Raw genomic sequence first — 25,332 nt, 5'->3', positions numbered from 1 at the left:
TATACTACATGTTTCTATGGTAGATTGATTGCAAAACTGGCCCTGTTTTCTATATCGACATGCTCTTTGCAATGTGGCTTTGCAGTTCCTCTTATTAGAAAGTGAGTATATTTTCCCATCTCTTGAATCTGGACTAACTTTGGCACTTTTTTTTTGGCCAAAAAAACATGGCAGAGGTGGTAATGTGTCAGTTCCAGTCTAGGTCTACTTCCACCACATGTCTTTGAAAACTCACTAACCCACAGAATAAGTCCAGGATGGGTATGAGACTACACGCAAGAGAGCTGAGGTGTTCCAGATGATTACTAATGAATGTCCCAGGCCGGGCACGGTGGCTCATGCCTGTAATCCCAGCACTTTGGGAGGCCAAGCAGGTGGCCTTGAGGTCAGGAGTTCACTTGAGGTCAGGAGTTCAAGACCAGCCTGGCCAACATGGAGTAACCCCATCTCTACTAAAAATACAAAAATTAGCCAGGTGTGGTGGTACATGCCTGTAGTCCCAGCTACTTGGGAGGCTGAGGCAGGGGAATCGCTTGAACCCAGGAGGTGGAGGTTGCAGTGAGCTGAGATCGTACCATTGCACTCCGACCTGGGCAAGAAGAGTGAAATCCCGTCCCACCCCCACCCCTCCCCCCAAAAAATGTCCTGAGGCCGGGCACGGTGGCTCACGCCTGTAATCCCAGCACTTTGGGAGGCCAAGACGGGCGGCTCACGAGGTCAGGAGATCGAGACCATCCTGGCTAACATGGTGAAACCCCGTCTCTACTAAAAAATACAAAAAACTAGCCGGGCGAGGTGGCGGGCGCCTGTAGTCCCAGCTACTTGGGAGGCTGAGGCAGGAGAATGGCGTGAACCCGGGAGGCAGAGCTTGCAGTGAGCTGAGATCTGGCCACTGCACTCCAGCCTGGGCGACAGAGCGAGACTCCGTCTCAAAAAAAAAAAAAAAAGTCCTGAACAGAGTTGCCTAATCTGCATGTGGCTAACAGCAGATGCATGTAGAGGTCCAGCCAAGGGCAGAAGAGCCACCCAACTGAGCCCAGACCAGATTAGCAACTCATAGAATTTTGAGCTAAATGAATGGTTACAATTCTAAGCAGCTAAGTTTTGGGCTGGTTTGTTAAGCAGTATTATTGTGATAACTGTTAACAATCCTTACGAGGCATACTAAAAAGATGGAAACAATGTAGTCCTTTCTGCCCTTGAAGGACTCATCTTCTGTATAAGGTCTTTTAATCTGGGGCTCACAGATGGACTTTAAAGAGATCTTAAATTATTTTAAATTATATGTGAGATTTAACATGTCTTCTCAAGTGTTTTTCCTCTGGGGAAGTGGAGTTTTTAGTTTTTATCAGATTCTTAAATAAGTTGATCTCTCACCAAAAGGTTAATACAGCACAGTCGTGAAGATACTGATGTAGTTATAAAAAGTATAATACATCAAATCCAATAATAGAGGTATGTGACAAGTAGTATGGCAATACAGAGAAGAAAACTTTTAAATCTCCTGAGGAGTTCTAAGGCTTTCTCAAAGAAATTATTCTTCCCAAGTGTCTCCACAGACACAAAGAACCTTTCAGGCAATGGGATAGCAGGTACAATAACATGGAAAAGTAAAACTGCCTGGTTTATTTACGGAAAAGAAATTGTACATGTAGCAAGATACATAGTTAAGGTATGGAAGATAAAACTGAAGAAGGCTGAGGTCAAGATGTAGTCCATGCCAGGGAATTTGTTTTTTAAAACTGTAACGATCTGCCACTAAAAGTTTTTAAGCAAAGAAAAAACATTGTGAAAACTCACATTTTAGAAGTCCTAGTGGCAGAGAATAGAACAGCTTGCTTGGAGAAATGACTGGTGCAAGCTGGCAATAGTACAGGCAAGAAATGATGGAAGTCTGAATTCAGGGAGTGGTACAGGGTGTAGAGGACAGAGGTGAGGTTTGAAAGTAGAATCATCAGGAGCTATTGACTGATTAGGTATAAAAGTGAGAAAGCAATCTGGGATTAGTATTTCTTGATTGCAAAAATTGAGATGGTGATAAAAATCACTGAGGAGAGAATGCCAAAGGAGCATCAAGGAGAGAGAAATTTTTTAAATCCCATTTTGAACATGTTAAATTACAGATTGTGCAGCAGGCCTAGAACTCAAACAAATAGTGAAGGATGAAGATTTAGAAGTTACTGACTATAAATTCTGAGGAATTTGAGGAGTCAAGGAAAATGCAGCACGTAAGAAAAAATTAAGGGGAATACATATGTTCTAAACATGAAAATACGCATGCCTTGGTCAAAGGCACTTCAAGAATTGCCAGCCCAGTGCAAAAATGACTCTTTTATGACTGGCTCTTGAAAAGAAAAAAAAAGACAGAGAGAGAACAAAAACAGAGAGAGAAAAATACCAACCTTTCCTCAGTACATGGAGCAGCAGGTCAAGTCCTGTGAGCTAAGGCTGGGGTTGAAGTCAGTGCTCTACCCTTGAACTGCAAATGCACACAAGTCTCCAGTCCGTGCTGTCTATATCCTGCATACACTTCTTGCAGATCAGCTCCACACATTTGTCACTTGAACCAACACTTCCTAAGAGCAGGAAGTTATAACAGCACAGACAGCGAGAGATATTTCCAAAAGCTTTGGATAAATTAGCATCAAATTCAGATTTTATAAAGTTTTTATGTACAAACACTGACTTATCCCAAAACAAAAACAAGGCAAAATAAAAACCTCCAGAAAATGTTTAAGAGGATACCTAATATATGCAGAGCCCATGACAAAGTACTGTGGAAATGAAAATATGAATAGAGCATAAAATCTGATCTTAAAGGAAAAATCAGCTACCATCCATGGTGACTGTGAGATACGTAATTTGCAAGTTATAGGTATAAAGCCCATGAGAATGGATAAGGCCAACCAGAAGGTGGGGGAAATGCAGAACTCACAAATGGTAGCCTGTTTTCCTCAGAGTTTTGTTTGGCCTATACAGTGTTTTTTAAAATGATGTTATCTGCCAATATTTAAAAATTAGGAGATTTCACCCCAAAAAATCAAATTCAACTTCTCTTGGAAAATTAATTAAAAGAAATTGCAACACTGGGCTCATGTTGCCACTCAGCAATAACTGGAGCTGAAAAGCAGTGGCTACCTTTAGAATGACCACGTGTCCTTCAATTAGCCACCTTTCTCATTGTCATCACTAATTGTATTTACCTGCCTGCTCCTTGTAGGCATCTGAATTTGTGACCATCTGTGTAGAATCAGAAAAGAATTCTAAGAAAGGAAAACTGAATCATGTGCATCCAGCTATGGCTGTTTATAAGCCAGTATCTCTTCCCCACTAAAAATTAGCTGTTTAAGATCAGACTTGATGCTCCATTCATCTTTTCATTCCATTACTCTTCCAAGGGCTCTGCACATACAAGGTATCCTCCAAGCATTTTCTGCAAGTTTTTGTTTGTTTTGTTTGTTTTTGGTTTGGGATAAGTCAGCATTTATATATATAAATTTAAACTTACAAAACCTGAATTTGATGCTAATTTACCCAAAGGCATATTCATTATTCATTTCCCCTATTCACTGTCATTACCCTAAACATCTGCTCTGATCAAATAAGGGTCTTATTGAAGCTTTATGACCTTCTGCAGTCAGTAGCTAGAGTTGCACATCCAGAGTTAAGTAATATAGTTAGTTCTGTGCCATACAAAGGATATAATAAGAATATAATAAAACCTCAAGAAATATGAAAAAATTATTTTCAGTTTATTGGGCTACTTTTTAATTTTCTGTGCCATTCTTCATTTAGAAAGATCAAAGAGAAGGACTTGAGATCATATACTTTGATGACTGGAACACTAAGGGAAGGAGAAAGGGAAGAAGTTTACATTCTTAAAAAGAAGAAAAAAATCAATGTGCTAGTTAGAATTGTATCAGAATCCAACAAAGTTTCACAGGCTTGTGGCAATAAGTTCCTACTGCCGATTAGGAATATAAAAGAATTAACTGTATTATCAAGATCAAAGAATTATCAGAGACACTTATCTGCATACCCTCAATCCCAAGGTTTTGCTCTATTTTAATGTTCTCACCTTTTTCCTGCTAAGTAAAGAAAGTGAGATATTAGCTCATATTTAAAAAAAAAAGATATAGCAACTATGACATGAAAGTTAGATCAATGTAGCTGTGGGGACCCGGAGCACACAGACTTCGCTGGCTTCACTCTTACCTCGGTGTCTGCTGCACCCTCCGCTTCCTCTCCTAGGCCACGAGACCCAGCAGCTAGAAATTCACCATGTCTATTCTCAAGGCCCATGCCAGGGAGATCTTTGACTCTCGTGGGAATCCCACTGTTGAGGTTTATCTCTTCACCTCATAAGGTCTCTTCAGAGCTGCTGTGCCCAGTGGTGCTTCAACTGGTATCTATGAGGCCCTAGAGCTCCGGGACAATGATAAGACTCGCTATATAGGGAAGGGTATCTCAAAGGCTGTTGAGCACATCATTAAAACTATTGCGCCTGCCCTGGTGAGCAAGAAACTGAATGTTACAGAACAAGAGAAGATTGACAAACTGATGATCGAGATGGATGGAACAGAAAATAAATCTAAGTTTGGTGCAAACGCCATTCTGGGGGTGTCCCTCGCCGTCTGCAAAGCCGGTGCCATTGAGAAGGGGGTCCCCCTGTACCGCCACATGGCTGACTTGGTTGGCAACTCTGAAGTCATCCTGCCAATCCCAGCTTTCAATGTCATCAATGGCGGTTCTTATGCCGGCAACAAGCTGGCCATGCAGGAGTTCACGATCCTCCGAGTTGGTGCAGCAAACTTCAGGGAAGCCATGTGCATTGGAGCCGAGGTTTACCACAACCTGAAGAATGTCATCAGGAAGAAATACGGGAAAGATGCCACCAATGTGGGGGATGAACACGAAGTATCTGAAAGATGTCACTCTACAGAAACAGTGTGTACCATTCCGACGTTACAATAGTGGAGTTGGCAGGTGTGCCCAGGCCAAGCAGTGGGGCTGGACACAAGGTCCGTGGCCCAAAAAGAGTGCTGAATTTTTGCTACACATGCTTAAAAATGCAGAGAGTAATGCTGAACTTAAGGGTTTAGATGTAGATTCTCTGGTCATTGAGCATATCCAAGTGATCCAAAAGCACCTAAGATGCGCCCAGGGACCTACAGAGCTCATGGTCGGATTAACCCATACAAGAGCTCTCCCTGCCACATTGAGATGATTCTTACTGAAAAGGAACAGATTGTTCCTAAACCAGAAGAGGAGGTTGCCCAGAAGAAAAGGATATCCCAGAAAAAACTGAAGAAACAAAACTTTATGGCACGGGAGTAAATTCAGCATTAAAATAAATATAATTAAAAGAAAAAAAAGTTAGATCAATGATGAGGATTTACAGTCTAAGGTTTACTCGCATTTTCAAGAGTTCCCCCAAACTAAAGGTGATAAAAATACATTTTATGTAATCACATTAGCTCATTAATCACCTAAAGGCCTGGCTGTTGACCCTTCACCTTTCCCAATGGGACTGAGGAAGTCAATCAACTGATAAAATAAAGTCTCCATCAGACTTTAAAAAGAAAAAACCCTTTTTAATGATTATGAATAATATATATGTGAGATTCAGGTTAACTTCCCAAAATTTACATCGAGAAAAGAATCAAGAACATTAACTATACCAAAAAAAAAAAAAAAATGGGATTGTTGCAATCTCTTTTTAAAAGTGAGAGAGGGAGAATAGATTTTAATGAGCTTCCCTGTTCACCTTGATTAAATCAGAACTTTAGAGAAAGTAACCTAGCAGAACTTCAGAAATGTGAAGTTCAAGTTCAACTAATGAAGGAACAAAGACTTTAATTTTAGCTGAATGATCTTCCCATGTCTGTGTCAGTTTCACACTCTATTAGATCCTCTGGAACAAAAGGCCCAGACCCTCCCACTGGGCATCTTTCTCTGGAGCCCTAGGCACTATTGTTGATTTTATCTTAAAGGGCTTGGGAACACATTTTATAAACATGAAAACAGAGAGCAAGTAAGTGTGAGAAACATCCAGTGAAAGAAGGTCAATGCTGTCAAAGCCCCGTTGAATTTCTTTTAAAATGATGTAGGTAGATGCATTTCTGGTTGGTGTGTTTAGTCAGACAGAGGTTTGAAAATGATATCCATTTGTCCCTTTTCTTACATGTGAAAATAATCACAATTTCTCAGGGAAGAATCTCCTGCTGGGTTACCAACTGCTGGGCTCATCTTCTCATACAACCAAATAACTTATTTTCAGTCTGAGACTTGGGGATGCTTTCTTTGGACAAATCAACATTGGCTTCATATATGGAAATTCTCCTTCCTAAGGTTACCCATTGCAAATGAAACCATGGAATTCCATGACACCTGTAAACCATTTCTCCTCTTCTGACTGGATTTGGCACAGCTAAGCATGGAATCAGAACCAGAAAGCCAGAGACCTACCTGCCAAATGAATGCTATTTCAGGATGTCTTCAATGTTGTTGTTTTCCTTTTAAATAAAAATGAAATAAAATCACATAATAACACCACAATAAATTCTGCACATGCTAAAATATAAAAGAGAGGACATTATTTTTTGACCTTTCAATATATGTGAAACACATTTTGTACTGGAACAAACAACTTGAAAATGTATTATATGCACAAATGGCATGTGAATGGAACAGTTGCTTATGAGACTGGGAAAGAAGAGAAACTCTATTCATTGACAGAGGGCTGCTAAAATTAGATATTAAAAACCCCAAACCTTTCTCAGTTTAAGGAATAAAATTAGTCTCTTAGAGATCCTACTCCTAAATCAAAAGATGAAAATTACCAAGATTTAGTACACAACCACATGAATAATTCAGCCTATGAAAGCCACTATTATGCAGCATGGAATCGCTAATATGCAATAGAAAGTTTTCTCAGAATCTCAGAGGAGTTCCAAGATTGAATTTCTCATGACAAATAGTGGTTCTGACAAATGAAAATTCTACCATGAAATATAAAGTCGACATTAAACTGACAATCTATTTAGTCAGCAATCATTCAGTAACTATGAACCAGCTGGAAAAGACACACCCAATACAAATCTATATCTGTTCTGTCATCTATTCAGGACATATTTATTGAGGACCTACCACACGCTGAGCACCATGCTGGGAGCTGGGGTGTCAGCAAGATAGACAGTGTTTTTCCCATGGATAGAAATAAAGAGTCCCACTTTCTACTATTGGGCATGCCAAACTACAAGTGATAGCGACAACTCAGATTGAAAAGGTGCTATTATTGGTGGCAGAATGATAAAACTCTTAGATCCAATTCTCTCAAGGCCAAAAAATTGATGGGTTACATATAGTTAGATATAGATATTTAAATCACTTTTATTAGTTAAAAAATTTACATAACGTCTATGTGAATTGTTTTTGTTTTGTTTTGTTGTTGTTGTTATTCTTCTGTCTTCTCTCCTTGTAGATCAAATTATGGGTGGATTGAAGTAGGATTAATGTTACCAGCACAGAACACTGACTCTCATTTAGAGCCTTTGGCAGTGAACTGATCCAGAGAGATATCACCAGCATCAACATCATCATCATTATCATCAAGAGGCTTGCAAGGCCTGCTTTATCAATCTTATTTATTATATCCATGGAACATGTGTTATCACCAAAATGACACCGGGGACTTACAGAACATGTGTCAATTCGTATCTCCGTTTACTGAATAGCAAATGGATTAAGTATTTTAGAAATTGCAAATAGGCTGGCAAATGCAGACGGGCTGGGATTATAAGAAAATGTAATAAACTTCTAATAAAACATTTGAGCAAACTCACACATCTGTGGACAGATGGGAGGCATTATGTAATCAAGTCATTGCTACAGCAAGCTCTTAACTGCACCCGCCTCCTCTTCAACCCCGCCAACCCATCCCTACCCCCGGCCCCACCCCGCTGCTGCTGTTGGGCCAAGGTTGAGGGTAAAGGGCCTCTGTGAGTTTTCCTTCTCTGTCAGCATCCAGAGAAAGTATTCTTAATCTTTCTAAGATGAACTATTAAAATAGACAGCCTTTGACCCACACCCACAAAAACACACACAAAAAAACTCAAATCCTTGACCCAGGAAGCAAGGTTTCACTGCTTGTATTTGTTTGTTTTTGAAAACATAATATTTCCATGAATACACTTAGCTACTTGCCAGAAGTTTTTGTATATGAAAATTCCACTAGATGGTAATGTTTGAGGTGGGCTCCTTAATGTAGCTTTGGGGAGTAATTTCCGAAGTGATCAATCAGCTGTACAAACCACAAAACAGAATGAGAGATAGATTGGGAGTTTTTTAAAGGCTATATTCACCAGACTAAGTGAATAATATGAAATTAACACTTAGAAGTTCTCCTTTGGAAGATAATGTCAACATGTGTGGGTGCGTATAAATTTTACTGAATTCCAGAGTAACATCAGAATTTTCTCGTTACAACAATTGACTAACCTTCAACTTGATATTCTGGAATGACTTTCCTCCCTTGATCAAAAGTATATCTCCTGGGGTATCAAACACTTGAGGTGCAAAAATCTGGGGTGAGGCACAGGGGAAAAAAGGAAAAGGGGAAAACACTTCTACAGCATCTGAGAGAGAAGTTATCACAGAGAACTGAAGCAAGTATGTTTTAGAGATGAAACATTGACACAAACTTTGGAGTCAGCTAAAACAGGATTCAGCCTTATCACTTTTTTGGCCCTGTGACCTTATAGTACATTTTTCTAATTGGTAAAATGGAGACAAAAATACTGTTGCAGTAGGTAGCTAGTCAGGCATGAGCACGACAGGAGTAGGCTCCCCCATTCTCCAAATACATAACAGAAGTGTCAGGCTACCATCAGGTGATGGTCAGGTGGTTGTCAGCTGTCTCTCTAAAATAATAATTGGTCACAGCCGGCACCAGAGAAGGCTGTCTCCTAATAGATAGAAAACACCTGAAACTGGTGATCAGCAGCTTCCCAATAAGATCTTAGGAGTTGGGCGAATGGGCTCAAGCATGTGCACTAAGAGGCAAAATGGTAGAGTTTAACTACCATTTTGGTAAGAGGCAAAATGGTAGGATATATTACTTTCCTCTGGGAATGCTAGACTGGTAAGGGAAGAATGCCTGAAGTGAGCATGCATGCAATTCCAGTAAACACACTGCATATGCAGCCCCTCCCAAGTGCTGACCGGCCACTGTGCATAGCCCACCCCAAGGGAAGAATCAAAGAAGTAAAGCAAGACCCCAGAAGCATGCCAACATATAAAACCCCAAGTCATGCATTTGATCTCTCAAGTCACTCACTTGGCCCTCTTCCAAGTGTACTTTACTTTCTTTCATTCCAGTTCGAAAGCTTTTTAATAAACTTCCACTCCTACTCTAAAAACTTACCTGTCTTCTCCTTCTGCCTTATACCTCCTCCATCAAATTCTTTCTTCTGAGGAGGCAAGAATTGAGGTTGCTGCAGATCCCCTATGTATATGGATTTGCCCCATTGACAATAGTACCTAAAATAGAGATAAAACTAGTGTTTAAAGTTACTGTAAGGTTTAAATGAAGTATGTATATAAGGCACTTAGAACAATGCCCAGCACATAGTAAGTACTCAATAAATATTAGTAACAAATATTGTATTTCAGACCAAAGTGCTAAAAAAAATCAACTAAAAAACATATTGTTCAACTAGTGGGATCCTGGGTTTTAACAGTAAGGACAGTAGAAATCAAAGAACTCAAACTGTTTAGTAAATGTATAAGTTCTTCAAATTTTCCATTAGAAGCTAGATCGTTATCATACACTTATGGCTAACTCTCTTAGATTCCTCTGGTCCATCAATGCCAACAAACTGTTAAAATGAAGATCATCACTCAAGAAAAAAAGTGTGTGACTGTCTTCCAGCATGGGAGCCTAAGAACAAGAGATGTAAAGTAGAACTTGACTATCAAATTCTTAGGTTTGAGAAACGATATTTCCAAGATCACAACTGAAAGGATTTCATAGATGAAAACTGGAATTTCATATGTCAACTCATAGAATATTTTATTATAAAAACTTTAAAGTATACAAATGTGTAGAGAATATCATAATAAACACTGGTATCCCCAGCTTTAAAAATTAAAGCATTACGAGGACACTCAGAGCTGCCATGCTGAACAAAGGCACTGTTCTTTGAGTAGAAAGTGAATCATCTCCATGGAGGATAAAACACTGTATTCTACGTAGTTGGAACCCCACCCCCTACCCCAGGATGGAGCTATGTAGCTTTCCACCTAGACACAACCAAAGAGCTCCAGTAAAAACTTCCTGATATCATTCAGACTCCACAATCCTGAATCTGATTACTATTCCCAGTCCCATTTCTATACTTTTATTATAGATGTATCTATTTGCATGGATTTTGTTTTGAACTTATATGAACAGTTATTCTTTATGAATCCTTCTGCAACTCGCTTTTTATGAACTTGATATTATACTTCTAAAATATATTCCTCTTGATGTCTATAACTTTAGTTCATTCACTTTAACTGCTGAATTTCATTATTTCAGTATTTCATTATTTCAATACTGTATTATTGAAATACTGAATTATTTCAATTCAGTTTTTCATTATATGAATAAATCCGTTTATTTATCCATTCTCCTTTTCATAAAGAATTGGAAGTTGTTTCTCTTTCCACATTTTTGGGATGAGAGCCTTGTAAGTATTCAATAAATGTTAGCAATAACTTTTTTGTTTGTTTGTTTTTGTTTTGAGACGGAGTCTTGCTCTGTTGCCCAGGCTAGAGTGCAGTGGCGTGATCTTGGCTCATTGTAACTTCTGCCTCCCAGTTTCAAGCAATTCTCCTGGCTCAGCCTCCCAAGTAGCTGGAATTACAGGCGCACGCCACCACACTTGGCTAATTTTTGTATTTTTAGTAGAGACAGGGTTTCACCATGTTGGCCAGGCTGGTCTCAAACTCCTGACCTCAAGATTCACCTGGCTCAGCATCCCAAAGTGCTGGGATTACGGGCATGAGCCACCGTGCCCAGCCTGTTAGTCATAATATCATGTCTTATTTTGCAGTCAGTTCCTTGATGAGCAGTATCTACACTCCTTATGTGACTTCTGTAAATTGGTATCTAAAAAGCTAAAAGTTGTATTTATCAAATTCCCTCACAGTAAGAGATCCACATATGATTTTGGTTTGGCCAAAGACAGTCATGAAAGGTTTTCAGCCTGAAAATTAGATAGACACTGCACTCCTGCCATTTCTGCTGCTGCAGTTGATAAGCACGATCACAGAGGTATTGACATTGTTGGCAGTAGTCCTAATGTCCACTCAATCACAGGTTTGAGAGGCAAGGCATAGTGTATCCATTTTGTCATTGTGAATTGTTGCACACCTGCTGTGGGTCTGGAACTGGCAGCAGCAGCAACAACTTTCCTAATGATGTGATGGTTTCCTAATTGTAGCAGCTTCCTGCTCATGGTAGTGGGTGGTTTAGGTCTACAGCTGGCAGCTTCCAGATCATAAAAAAGATGGCCTTGGGCCATGCGCTGTGGCTCATGCCTATAATCCCAGCACTTTGGGAGGCCGAGGAGGGCAGGTCACTTGAGGCCAGATTCAAGACCAGCCTCGTCAATATGGTGAAATCCTATCTCTACTAAAAATACAAAAACTAGTTGGTGTGGTGCTGTGTACCAGCAGTCCCAGCTACTTGGGAGGCTGAGGCTGGAGAATCGCTTGAACCCAGGAGGCGGAAGTTGCAGTGTGCCCTGAGATGGCACCACTGTACTGCAGCCTGGGTGCCAGAGCGAGACTCCATCTCAAAAAGACAAATAAAAAAAAAAAAAAAAGATGGCCTCAGTAGTCCACTCTGTAGTGCAGCTTTAGAAGTCATACTTGAAAGCTGAACTGAAAGTCTATTTTTCCATCCTCTAATGATTTCATTTAATACCCTATGATTAGAGATAGATTTGCCATGAGGTTATTGAAGCTTAAGATTTCAGAGACCCTCATTGCACGGGCCAATGACTGCTTATGTACTTTTATAAAAATTGCAAAACATATTTTAATTGCTACAAATGAAGGCTATTGTCTCTTTCCACTAGCACTTCCCCTCAATTATATTTTCCAGTGTTGATGGAGTGGCCTCAGGCATTTTAAGGTTGCAGTTAAGGAAAAACTGAGTTGGGCATATAATTAGATTGGATTAGCAGATACATTTTTTGTGTTTGCAATCAATCACTCCTAGTGCTCACTGTGTAGAATCACCCAACTTCATGACATGAGGGGACAAATCGAGAGATCACATTACATCAGGAGAGTGAGTAGTGAAGAGGCAACAAAGTTTAAAATTGACAGAGCCAGAAGTTAATCTGTGGAAAACTTCTCCAAATCTTATGCTTTACATAAGAAAGAAATTTGACACAGCTTTTCCAATTTTGGCAATAATTCCAAAAATTTGCATGGCGTTGTCAATAATGAGTTGTAAAGATGAAAGAAATTTTATAAACTGTTAATAATAACAGATTTTGGTCACCCACAAAAAAATGGTACTACAAACTCATTTATCAAATAAAGTCAATCAAAGGATGTATGATGCAATATATATAGAAAAATGCTGCAAAGGTTTATCCATTTGATTAATAAAATTATACATATTATTGTTCTTGATTTGTGATGTTTATGGTAAATATAAGCTTTTCAAAAGTTGTAATTTGTTGTAATTTATTTTCTCATTAATAAGTTTAAATTTATACATAATTTTGCATTTGTAATGTAACATTCCTTTTCCTGAAGGTCCCAAATTTTGTATTAAATTTGTGTCCCCAGACAATTAGATCTTTCTCTGCCAGTAATAAATCAATTCTTAAGCCAAAGTGGATTCTGCCCTCTGCCAATGGAATTCTAAATTAATAAATTATGTAATTAGTATCAAGTGTGGTTGCATGCAACAGAGTTTCAAGGAAACTGACCTCTGGAGTTGGTTATCTCTTTTAGGTGGGTTTGAAAATAGTGATAATCTTATTAGCAACAGATAATAACCTCTGCCTGGCTGGAATGAAGTACCTATGAAATGCAAGGTTTTGTCAGACCAGCTGGCTGATTTACACCCCTTATGGTGAAAATGAGAAATCAAAGAAATATGGGTTGAGTTGGCTAATTCTAAATGCATTGGAAAACTTTTTAAAAGAAAACATGAAGCTCTACATTTTAAATTCTTAGCTCAGTCCACAGGAGACCAGAGAATGTTAGAATTTTCCTAAAATAATGACTCTCAAACTTCAACTTGCATAAGAATCCCCTGAAAAAGGCTTTTTCATGTACAAACTACTGGGTCCCCAACCTCTGGAGTTTCTGAATCTAGTAGATCTAAGGTGAACCCTGAAATTTACATTTCCAATTAGTTTCAAGGTGATGCTAATGTTGTTGGTCCAGGGACACTTTGAGAACTACTGCCCTCAATGAATGTCTTCTTTTGTACCTTCAAGGTAGATATAACTATAATCAGATGCAACAGGTGACTGAAATACAACTTAAATTCACAGCCTCACTTGGTCTCTTATGTGAAAGTTTGCACACTAATTGAGAAAGCTTGGGATATTGTGAGTTGGGATGGGAACATTTGAGTGGATTTAGATGACTCTGAGTACCTGAACCTCCAAGCCCCACTGAGACCGAAAAAAGCAAATGTAGCCCCTCCCACTTCTGTCAGATAAATTTGTCATATTAAAAGATCCAGTGTGATTGCACCTGCAGTAATTACCTTGCAAAAAGATGCCAAGTCTCCTTATGCTTCAACCTACCACCTTTCATCCACTCCAAATATAAAGTCAGGTCCCAGCAGCCCCCAGGGATGTAAGTACGTAGTCTGGCCGAGAAAAAGCTTTACACAACAAAATAGTCTTAAGATTTTGCTAAGTTGTGTTGGCAGGTTTGTGTGTTGAGTAACCATAGAGGTGCAGTGTGGTATATACATGGCTGACTGAGATTCACATGTGCAGAGGATAGAAGGCTAAAACAATATCTCTTTCACAGACAGTTTCTGGCAGTGATTTAGACTGTGCCAATCAGACAAATTCAACAAGATTTTGGAGACAGAAGTGAGACAGAGATTGCACTTCTGCTCTCTCTGTGCTCTCTACTGGCAAGAAGGATCATGGAGTCAGTGCCAGCTGAGTTGCAGTTTCTAGTCATGAGCTTTGTAAGTGTCGAGCAAGAGCCAGGGCAGGGTCTGTGTTGTTGGTGTGGATCATAGGCATGGCACTGATCTGGATCCAGCAGCAGTAGCAACAGTTTTCTGATCCTGGCAGTTTCTGGACTATGACAGTAACTTGGTGTGACAATGTACTGCCCTTGGCAGTGGCAATGTGGTTCTGGAGCCAGTGGCTTCCTGCTCATACAGGAGGCAGCAGCTCCTTTATTGGCCCAGTTCTGTGATTGGAGTCATTCCTAAAATCACAACCTACAGTTTTCAGCCTTCCCAATAATGCTAAAGTCATTGAATAACTTATAGAAAATGCCATCCCACTTAACTAGCTAGAGTAGATTCTGTTCCTCACAAATGAACCCCAGCTGATACAGAGCACATGTGTAAAAGAGTCTCCAGGGTATATCCCCAGGAGTGAAATTGTTGACCATAAGATTGGGCCACATTTTTCACTTGATTGGGTATTGCCAAATTGTCCTCCGAACTGTTCTGCCAATTTACGCTGAAAAATTGGAGAAAATTCACCAAAATTTGTGATTATGATGTTTTTAATTTTTGCTAAATTGATGGATGTGAAAAAAGATCTCATTTTAATTTGCAATTCCCTGATTACAGATTGTTTGTACATTGATTAGTTATCAAGTTTCCTTTTGCAGTAAATTGCCTGGTCATATAATTTGTTCATTTTATGTGGACTTGCTTATCTCTTTATTGATTTTTATGAGTTCTTTATTCTGGATACTAAATATTTGCAATTGCGAATATCTTCTATTCTAGCTAACGGTATGCCTTTTCACTTTACTAACATAATTTTTACAATATAAAACTGTTTCACATCAATGTAATTATCAATCATCTCCTTTGTTGTTCATGCTTTTTGTGTCTCATCTAAGAAATCTACCCTTCTTATATGGCATAAGAGATATTCTCCTATATCTTTTAAAAGTTTTTAACTTTTTTTGTTTTTACCTCTGCAATAAATCTAGAATTTATTTTTGTAGATATATGTAATGTAATTTTATTTTTTACATATGAATAACTAATTGTTTCGGCACTGTTTGTTAAGTATTTTACCCCACTGATTTTTAAAAATTCATTAATTTATTTTTTATTATACATACTTAAGGTGTACAATATGGTGTTTTAATATGCACAGTGAAATAATGACTATAGGTAAGCAAATTAACATATCCATCACCTTCCATGGTTATCTCTTTGTTTGTGTGGTAAAAGCACCTAAAATCATTCTCTTAGCACATTTTAGATACATAATATAATATTATTAACTATAGTCCTCATGCTAAACATTAGATCTTCAGAGTTATTCATCCTGCGTAAGTGCAAGTTTGTACCCTCTGACCTAAATATCCCCATTTCTTCTCCCTCCCTGTCCCTGGTAACCAACTCTACTCTCTATGTATTAGACTTTACTTTTAGATTCTACATATAACTGAGATTATGTTGTACATTTCTTTCTGCATCTTGCTTATTTCACTTAGTATAATGTTCTCTAGGTTCTCCATATTCCATTGTGTGTGCGTGTGTGTGCATGTGTGTGTGTGCAAAGAGAGAGAGAGACTACGTGCACAATTTCTATACTCATTCATTGGTCAGTGGACACAGGTTGTTTCCATATCTTGGCTATTTTACCCCCACTGATTTAATGCTACCTCTGTCCTATTCCAGGCTTCTATAGGTCCACTAGTCATTTTCTGAGTCATCAAGTCTCTTCCATTGTTTATGTCTATACTTGCAGCAGTACCACATTGTCAAAATTTTTATATTGATAATCTGGTAGGGTAAGTTTTACAACACTCATGTTAAAAAATTGTTTTGGCTATTCTAGCAGGCAAAAAGCTATAGCTGTAGACCAGAAGAAATAAGGCTACCCAATACAGACAAATTAGGGGGTGCCATATAACTAGTGAACAAAAAATACTATATTCTAGAGTATCAATATGTTTTCTCTTGACTAAATCTACTACTTCAAGTTTTGTACCTTCAGCTTCAATAACCTATTCACTCTGTTTAGTAAGTAGTTAATTACACTAATCTACAAATCATGGAATCTCTTTTTTAAACTCATGTTTTAATGACCATATCATTCAGTCTTAAAGAATAAATTGTATTAGAAAATAATATTTTTAATCCATTTGTCTCTATGAGTCTGCTAATTTCCTTCAGTACTAAAAAATAAGAGGTAATGGATGTACTTGTGCATATCCAACTCATTTTGCTATTTGCTTTAGCTCCCTAATAACCCATTTTAAGAGTAAGTCTGTTTTTCTCTTAAATTCAAAGCATTTCATAAGAACTGAAGCATTTAATTCTCACAACAGCCATATGAAGCAGTTACTATTAAATCATGCCCATGATACAGAAGAGGAAAATAAGACACAGAGATCCTAAGTAACAGGGACAGTGTCCTCTTGCTAGTAAATGGCAGAACCAAGGCTTGAACCCAGGCAACGTGGCTTCATCACTCTCCCGTTTAATTTAACCTCTGCAGCTCTCCTGCCGCTCAATAAACTGAAAATCACAGAAATTTATAGTTACAACCTACGACAAATACTTTTGAAGGAGAAGGACAAAGATCTATAAGAACATGTCACAAGCAACTATGACCTACTACTTACTAAGTGTAGTTCTTCCTATACCTGCATTCTCTCACTGTCTCACCTTATCAATTATCAAAGTATTTTTCTAATAGAGTTCTTTTTAAGGAATTTTGGTGAATAATATTTTCTTTATAATAGTATGTAAATATTTCAAAATCACCTCGTTATAAATATCAGCTACTAATATCAACATTATTAGTTGATATTAGTATTATCATTATTAGTTGATAATGATATTATCATCATTCATTGCTGTAGAATATTGTTTCTTAGTACGTCAAAAATCATTACTTTAACCCTATATTTAGATTTTCCTTAAAGCAGAATCATCCACTTGTCAGAGTGTCTCTAATCCAAACCAGAGGATGACTGTACTAATTAGCTTTATTGTAGAAACAATGAACCTCAAATGATAATGGCTTCCTAAAAAAGGGATTTTTTTTTAATTGACATTTCACGTGGGCTCTAGGTCAGCTGCAGATGTGTTTTTGGCAGTAAGTAGGCTGTAGCTCTTCTTTATATGTCTTGACATTCTAGAACATTCTAGAACACAGGCTGAAGATGCAGCCTCCATGTGGGACATGCCATTCTCACAGCAGATGGAAAGGAGAGCTAGAGTGAAGCACACAATGGCTTTTCAACCTTCTGCTCAAACATGGTTTCTATCACGTCCACCAGCTACTGGCCAAAGAAGTCCCTGCTGGTCAAAGAGGCTCAATGTCGGTGAGACAAAGGAGAGAGACTAAATATACAGATGGATAGTGGCTGGACCTAGGCAATAGAACACTGACTCACAACCTCTGCAGCAACCAGCCTAGGAAGCCAAACCACAACCTCTGTGGCATTCAGCCCAGAATAGTCAGGACTTCATCAGTGACTCCTGGGTTCCCTCCTTTTTGCCCCTGCTTCCAACTTAGGCTCAACCAGAGAAAGTAAAACATGCTCTCCTAACCAATCACATAACATGCTACACTTCAAGTTAGCCTGCCTACAGTGTTACCAAACCAGGCCTCGTTTGCCCGTGATGCAGTATGCCAATCACTGAGATGATGAATTTTACAGCAGAGAAAGGGTTTATTCATGAGTCAGCCAAAGCAAAAAGATAGGAAAATCTGTCTCAAATACATCCCTTCCCCCACTAAAGATGAGATTTCAGGGGTATTTATGGCATAGAGGGGCAAGGTGGTTCAAGGCATAGGGAAACGTGACTGGGGATCAGGAATAGTGAGGCAATCAGTGATCTGCACAAGTGTAGTCAAGCTTCATAGCTCTTCATAGGATGCATAGTAACAAAATGGCGTCAGCAGCATGATCTGAGGGTAGAGTTTTTGGCCCTCTGACATCAAAAGGTCAGCCACTGGATCCTCATGCAGACCCAGTTGTTGGTAGTCTCAGCCTGCTGGAATTGGACAAGAGTTGAGTCTAACTAAGTTCCTGAAAAATAACTTAGGCAAACCATGGTGACCTATATATTAGAGATGTTATTTCTAAGGAAGGTAGTGGGAATTTAGATATATATAGTTTAGCTGTGTGACTTTTAGCTATATGGGTTTTAAAACCAACTAAAAGCAAGTGACTAAAAACAAGTGAGGCAATTTAAGTCTGGTGTGCCTAGTCGTTAGCCCTTGGTTCGGCAGCTTTCCCATGCCAATACCCTCCAATCAGAACATACCTGAAGGCTTCCCTATAGTTTTCACTATAAACTTTCCTATTCTGTCTGTTTGCCTCTGAATTTCCGGTAACTGCAAGTGATAGTGGCTGACTCCCTTGCTATATAGTGAATTCTGAATAAATTGCTTCTGTTTGTTTCATTTGGGTGGTCTTTGCTTATTTCCACAAAATATACCCCACCTATGGTAGCAGGGTGAGGTGGGGAGGGTTATAGCAAATTACAGTAACCTGGGTGAGAATTCCCTGGGTGAGAATGAGTAATCTTCTTTGAAGGAAGAGGAGAATAAATAGAAAAAGACGATAATACAGTCAGCTATTGTTCACCCTTGGGATCGTGAAGTTGCTTTCCTCCTCTTCACATGTGAAATTCTATCCCGCTGTGAGAGTATGCTTGAAGACCAGTATTTCTTGATAGTCTCTATTTGAGGTCTGGATATCTCTACTCTTTCTTCAGAAACATCTGGACTAAAACACAAGTTATATACCCAAGATATAATAGTGGCTCAGGAACAAGACAATAGTAACAAACACTTTTTAGAAAGGAGAGTTGAAGATGCACAGCAATCAGTCATCTAAAATCTTCCTGGGCAAATGTTACAAAGGCTTCTTCTTCTGTGTGGAGAAAATGCTCTTCTATTGGACTCCAGTTCTTTCTGGAAGTAGCTCTACAGTCCATTTTTCTCTTGGCTCTACCCTCTGGGAGGTCTTTCTTTTTTCATTATCCTCTTTGGCTACATCTAAAGAGGTCACTATAGAATATGCTCTCCTTTGTACCTGAGCATCTTACTCACCTGCTTCCTGCCTATTGAGAATTGGGGACCCAACAGTTTGCTTTTGTATTGAACAGTCTGACTCTCTCTCTCTCTCTCTCTCTGTCTGTCTCTCTCTCTCTTATAGGCACACCACGCGCACGTGCACACACACACACACACACATGCACATGTGCACACACCACTATTGGTTTTATATCTATTTGATTCCAGTTAGATCCATGTATGCTATGGTTTGAATGTGTCCCCCCGTGTTCAGGTGTTGGAAACTTAATCCCTAATGGAACAATGTTGAGAAGTGGGGCCTTTAAGATATGCTTAAATAGTGAGGACTCCTCCCTCATTAATGGATTAATGTGCGTTAGTTATCTTGGGTATAGGTTCCTACCAAAAGTTCAACTGCTTTCCAGTCTCTTTTGTGCTTTTTTGTCCTTCAACCTTTCACCATGGGATGACAGAGCAAGAAGGCCCTCACAAGATGCAGCCCCTTGATGCTGGACTTCCCAGCCTCCAGAACCCAATAAACTTCTATTGTTGATAAATTAGCCAGTCAGGGATTCTGCTATAGCAACACAAAATGGACTCAGACAATGTGCCGAAAGCCATAAGTACAATTTTTGTCAAGATCCTCTCTCTAACAAGCTTATCAGAGTTTTATAGAATGGACATGCCCTCATCATCTCCTTTCCCTGAGCCATCTGTCCAGATGAAAGGATTTATTTTGAAGGGAGTGTCATCCTTTTAGAGATTTTAACTAATGATGTAGTAGCCACATCCCTCAATTGATTGTTGTTTGAACATTGAGTTTTAGTTGGCCCCTGTTGCTCAGAGGGCGTCTAAATTTTATCTTCTACTGTTAGATAAGAAAAATAGTTGCATGTTTCCAACCCTAGAAGTCTCAACATTTCCAAATTTTCCTTTTCTTTTCCTTATCCTTGGTCAGTTCTTTTCTGAGCTCATCTCTTCTTTATAGTTTCTTGTCAAATGCATCTAACAACAACTATGGTACTCTGATGACATTCTGTTTTACTACATCTTAACCCAAATCACAAGTATATTAATATACTATCTGCCTTCAAATTTTTGTGGACAGCAGTTATAACAAATGTTCACTACTCCACATCACAGACTGGCATTTTTGTCTGTCTTTAATTAAAGTTTCCTTGTTACACACTGGCCAGGTGCTAATGCTACACCTTTTAGGGGTTTTGCTATGCAGCATTCCACTCCTGGTGCCATTTTTTTCATATTAGGCAACTTTGCTGTAATAACAAATGATCCCCCAGTTTCTTTGGCTTATGAAATAAAGATTCATTGAGTATATGTGTTACATGTAGGTTGCAGATAGGCTGTGACTCTACTCCACACAGCTCCCCATTTTCAGACCCAGGCTGGAGAAGCAGCACCTGCTTGGAACATGTCTTTCTCATGGTAGATGGAAAACAGTGTCATAGCCAAACATTTAATGGCATTTATTACATCTGCTCAAATATGATTAGTCAAACAAAGTCACATGGTCAAGCCCAATACCAAATGGGACAAGAAAGAATATTTCTCCATAGGAAGGAATTGCAATGGGTTAAAATGTACAATCTTGTCACAATGAAAGGGGAGTAAAATAGAGAAATAATCAAGTTGACCATTATGATAAATAATAGAATTACTTGGAGAATGTATGTTTCTCTCTTAATATGGACAAAGCAAGAGAATTAAAAAAATGAGTTTAAAATCCTTACTAAAACTTTTTGTTGTTGTTTGTTCATTCATTTACAATCATAGCTCCTAATGATTTTAATTCCTATTAGCAAGAAACTAGTTTTGTTATCTCCTGGGAACAGTGATGATCCCCATCTCTAGCTGGGTGCGGTTATTGTTTATACTGCCTTATGTTTGTTCCTGCTAAACTGTGATAAGAAGAAGGAAAAAAATACTATATGTGTGATTTGCTTTCACTCTCGGTTACTTTGTTTTCACTCTCTCACTCTAGTCATACCTGAATTTGTAATATCACATGTAGAATAAAAGAAAAATTGTTCCTCATCAACTCTGCTCACTGCCTGTTCCTAAGAACACCAATACAAGAAACACTGGGTGGCAATGGAAGGGTAGGACTATAAATTCCACCCTTCAGGGATATAAAACTATTACTCCCTCTGGCAGCTTAACTTTCACCAACAGACTAGGCCAATTTTGAGAATAGCATGAAGATAGTAAGGCCACATCTATTCCAATAATAAAAGTACTCAAAGTATAAGAGTAACCTGCCCTATAAATCAGTAAGTAAATGGCCAATTTCCCTCTGTGTCAGCCTTTTACTCTGGTCCAGTGTTGGGAGCAGAGACTCAATCTTACATCTTGAACAGGGCTTTTGCTAGCTTGTATGAGCCTTTGTTCCAAATAGAAAAAAGGTGTCCTGGCTGGGTGCCAAGGCTCACGTCTATAATCCCAGCACTTTGGGAGGCCAAGGTGGGCAGATCACTCGAGGCCAGGAGCTCGAGACTAGCCTGGCCCAACATGGTGAAACCCCATCTCTATTAAAAATACAAAAAGTTAGCCTGGCATGGTGGCAGGTGCCTGTAATCCCAGCTACTAGGGAGGCCAAGGCAGAGGAATTGCTAGAACCCGGGAGGCAGAGGTTTCAGTGAGCCAAGATCACACCGCTGTACTCCAGCCTGGGTGACAGAGCGGAACTCTTGTCTCCAAAAAAAAGAAAAGAAAAGAAAAGAAACATGGTGTCTCTTCTAGATAGATGAATTAGAAAAAGCACCCTTACCACCATGCATAAATTGTTTTTAATGCCCCCCCAACTTTGGTGAATTATAAGATGCCCCCTATAGCCCCACTGAGCTAGAGCACATGGCTTAGATAAAGAAAGCAGCTTTATGGAAAGAAAAATTGCAACCTCCACTTCCAGCAAATACAGCTCTTAGCCAGGGTTTTGGTTTGGTAAATGCTGTGTGGCTTCAATTGCAGCCCCCACTCACCCCTTGGACCAGGTGCCTTTGTTCAGTGCACAAAAGCACAATTATGGGTGACAGTCTTGCATTTGACATTAAGCATGGGATGCAAAAAATTCTCACGTAAAACTTGTCCAAATGTATATTTTCCCTCAATAAATTTCATTCTCAGCTTCTGCGGACCAGTGTTGAGTGGTTTAATTAAACTCCACACTGACGTGAGCCACTCACTTGTGTCCATTCTCTATTGAAAAAGGAGCCTTAGGGAACTTAGTGGTCTGTGTACAATAAGACCTTTCTCTTCCATGTAGGCAATATGTCATGTTTAGTGCCCTCCAATGGAGTTATTTATATACTTCCTTAATGCAAAAACAAGCTGCTGGGCTCCAGCTTGAGGGTGTTCTCTTTCTCTCTTTCACTATCATTTTGCATTTTATTCTCCTTTCTGGTTCAATCCTCCACATTCAGATCCTTACCTTTTCCTGCCAATTGCCAGTAACAGTATACTTAAAAATGTTTGCAGGATTTTCTCCAGACACCTGCTGTCAACTACCACATGTAGGAGACTTATATAGTAAATGGCTCTCATTAGAAAGATTTGCCATATGCTATCATAAAGAAGCCATTCTTCAACTCTTGTGCTTCACACAACATTATGCCCAGCAATTGCAAATTTCACAGCATTCACAAATAGAGTTTTAACAACAACAAAAAAATGGTCAACAAACTAACATTATTTACTTTTGGGAAAAGCCAATGTCAAAGCATTGCAGCAGCCTGAGCTATAATGTGGGCTTCAATTTTTCACATTTGTACAATATCCATTCTGGCAATGTGTGTATGTGTTCAAAGTGAGAAAAGAGTGGCTGGTGACTTGGTTTTTCTTTCATATACCTACTCACAGTAGAAGCAGTCATGAATAACATACGACCACTCATCAGAAGCCATATGAAGTTCATAAAGTAGAAGATGAAAACAAATACACCAGTGTTTTTTTTTTAAAAAACTTGCTCAGCTCTAATATTTGTCAGTGTCATTTGAAAGTTGATATTAAGTAATAATTTTTTTTAAAACTGAAAAAGAAATTTATTCACCTAACAGGAGAATCAATGTGGTTGGCCATTACAATGTAACCAAACTGAGTTTATAAAGCTTTAATAAGATGGTTTATAAATTTTCATTGCATTATGATCCTCCTGAGGATTCTAACATCAGCTAATCCAGTAATGAATGTACTCTAGGTCTTGTCCTTTTCAACCTTAATTGGTGGGAAGATAAAAGAAAGATGTTTTCAACTGCAGCTAACAGAGATCTCAAATCAAGCTAATCAGAATAATTTTTAAAAATAAATTATTTCATATAAGAGGTCTAGAAGTAGGGAGGGCTATAGGATGGGTTAGATCAGCAGCTAATGATGTTATCAGTTCTACCTTTCCTTCCACTATTGTTGGCTTTATTCTCAGGCTGGTTACAAGATGACTTTGGGAGTTCTCGAGCTCAGGTCCTACTAAAATACAGATGATGAACTTTCTCTTCTGTGGTGCTCCTTTAGAAGCAAGAAAATGTGTTCTAGAAGCTCTCCCAGAAGCTTCCACATCTCTTTACTAAACCACCACCAGCAAAAAAAAAAAAAAAAAAAAAAAAAAAAGATGGGGGTGGATTATCCTGTAATAAAGTAGACTCCCTGTTGGTGCTGGGCAGGTGCTAGTTATCCTTAGGCAGATGGCTGCATGCTGTTAGAGGTATACTTTCACAAAACTGGGTTTCTGATTGATAGAAAGAGAAAGTGAATGTTGAATGAGGACCAATATGATCCTCTCAGACAGCTAAATCTGCAAGTAGTTTAATAACTGTTAGTAAGTTTCTCTAAAATTACTATTGAAATCCTGACTATAAAAACAAAAGATTCTTCCTTCTCCAAGAGAACCACTTTCTTCATTAGGTCTATTTTTTTAAAAAATAATAATAATAAAATTAAAAAATTTAAAAAAAAAAACCTATACATTCTTAGGAATGCACTTATTGAGTCCATTCAATCTCAAAACTAAGACATAAGACATTTCTCATTAACTATTTTTAAAGTAGATTTTTGGCTTCTTTTGATTATTGATACTCACTACAGAGAAAGTGGATTCATGGTCAATATGAAGACTTATTAACGGCCTAAAAAATGTAGATCTTCTCAAAAGATAAGGGAAACATTTTCAGCTTACTGTCATCTATTTTTTTTTCTGATGTTATAGCTGCTGATTCACATTTTTGGATTCCATGTAAGTATTCTACATGTTTTTTATGTAGTCTAACACCTTATAGTCCTTGGACCAGCAGCATCACTGTCATCTGGGAGCTCATTAGAAATACAAAAATCTCAGGCCCACACCAAACCTACAAAATCTGCATTTTAACAAGATTCCCAGGAGATTCATTTGCATGTTAAAGTTTGAGCAGCACTACTGTAAGATATATGTAGTCACTACCTTGTCTCCTGGTGCTGGAGAGATATATGTACAATATGAAATCTAGAAATGACCTACAGTGCATAACTCATGTTACTTTAGCTTGGAACTTGAAGAATTAAGTGAATATCATGGACTCAGAGAACAAAATTTCTGCTCATCTTTCATCACTGTTCCGTTAATGCAAGTATCACGATTTTACTTAAACTCACTGACTTAGACATAAGGGATACCAGATCAGAATAATGTCTGATTCCTTCTTCTGATCTTGTGAAAGCAGTCTGGATATTTGCATGTGGGTTTAGGGGTACACAGTGGGAAAACTCAAGATCAGAATTTGCTTGGAGACATTTAGATAAATGCTTGTATTATTTCTAGCAAGTATGGACTCAGGGCGATATGGAGGCCAAAACATGGCTGTACTCTGTAAATACCCATGTGAATTTTTTAAAGTGATAATAAGGCTCAAGTTATAGACTGAAATTTGTTCCTACAGTTTGATCATTTGGACAAGTACAGTATGTTCAGAGGCTTATCTACCCCACATTTAGCATACTCCCCTTCTTGGCATTTCTCTCATTTCCTCGAAAAGCCTTTTCTAGAGAAATTTCAGATCGGCAGCCAAAGAAAATT

At 38.6% G+C, this 25,332-nt stretch overlaps 2 pseudogenes; both read left to right on the top strand.

Annotated features, from left to right (window-relative positions):
* The first annotated feature begins 4,281 nt into the window (after positions 1 to 4,281).
* Positions 4,282 to 4,908, top strand: LOC111551850 (annotated as a pseudogene).
* LOC111551858 lies at positions 4,907 to 5,337 on the top strand (annotated as a pseudogene).
* Positions 5,338 to 25,332: the final 19,995 nt, after the last annotated feature.

This window comes from Piliocolobus tephrosceles, chromosome 3 (assembly GCF_002776525.5).
Source record: "Piliocolobus tephrosceles isolate RC106 chromosome 3, ASM277652v3, whole genome shotgun sequence".
NCBI classification, from domain to species: domain Eukaryota; kingdom Metazoa; phylum Chordata; class Mammalia; order Primates; family Cercopithecidae; genus Piliocolobus; species Piliocolobus tephrosceles.
This window is presented reverse-complemented; position numbering and strand designations above follow the sequence as displayed.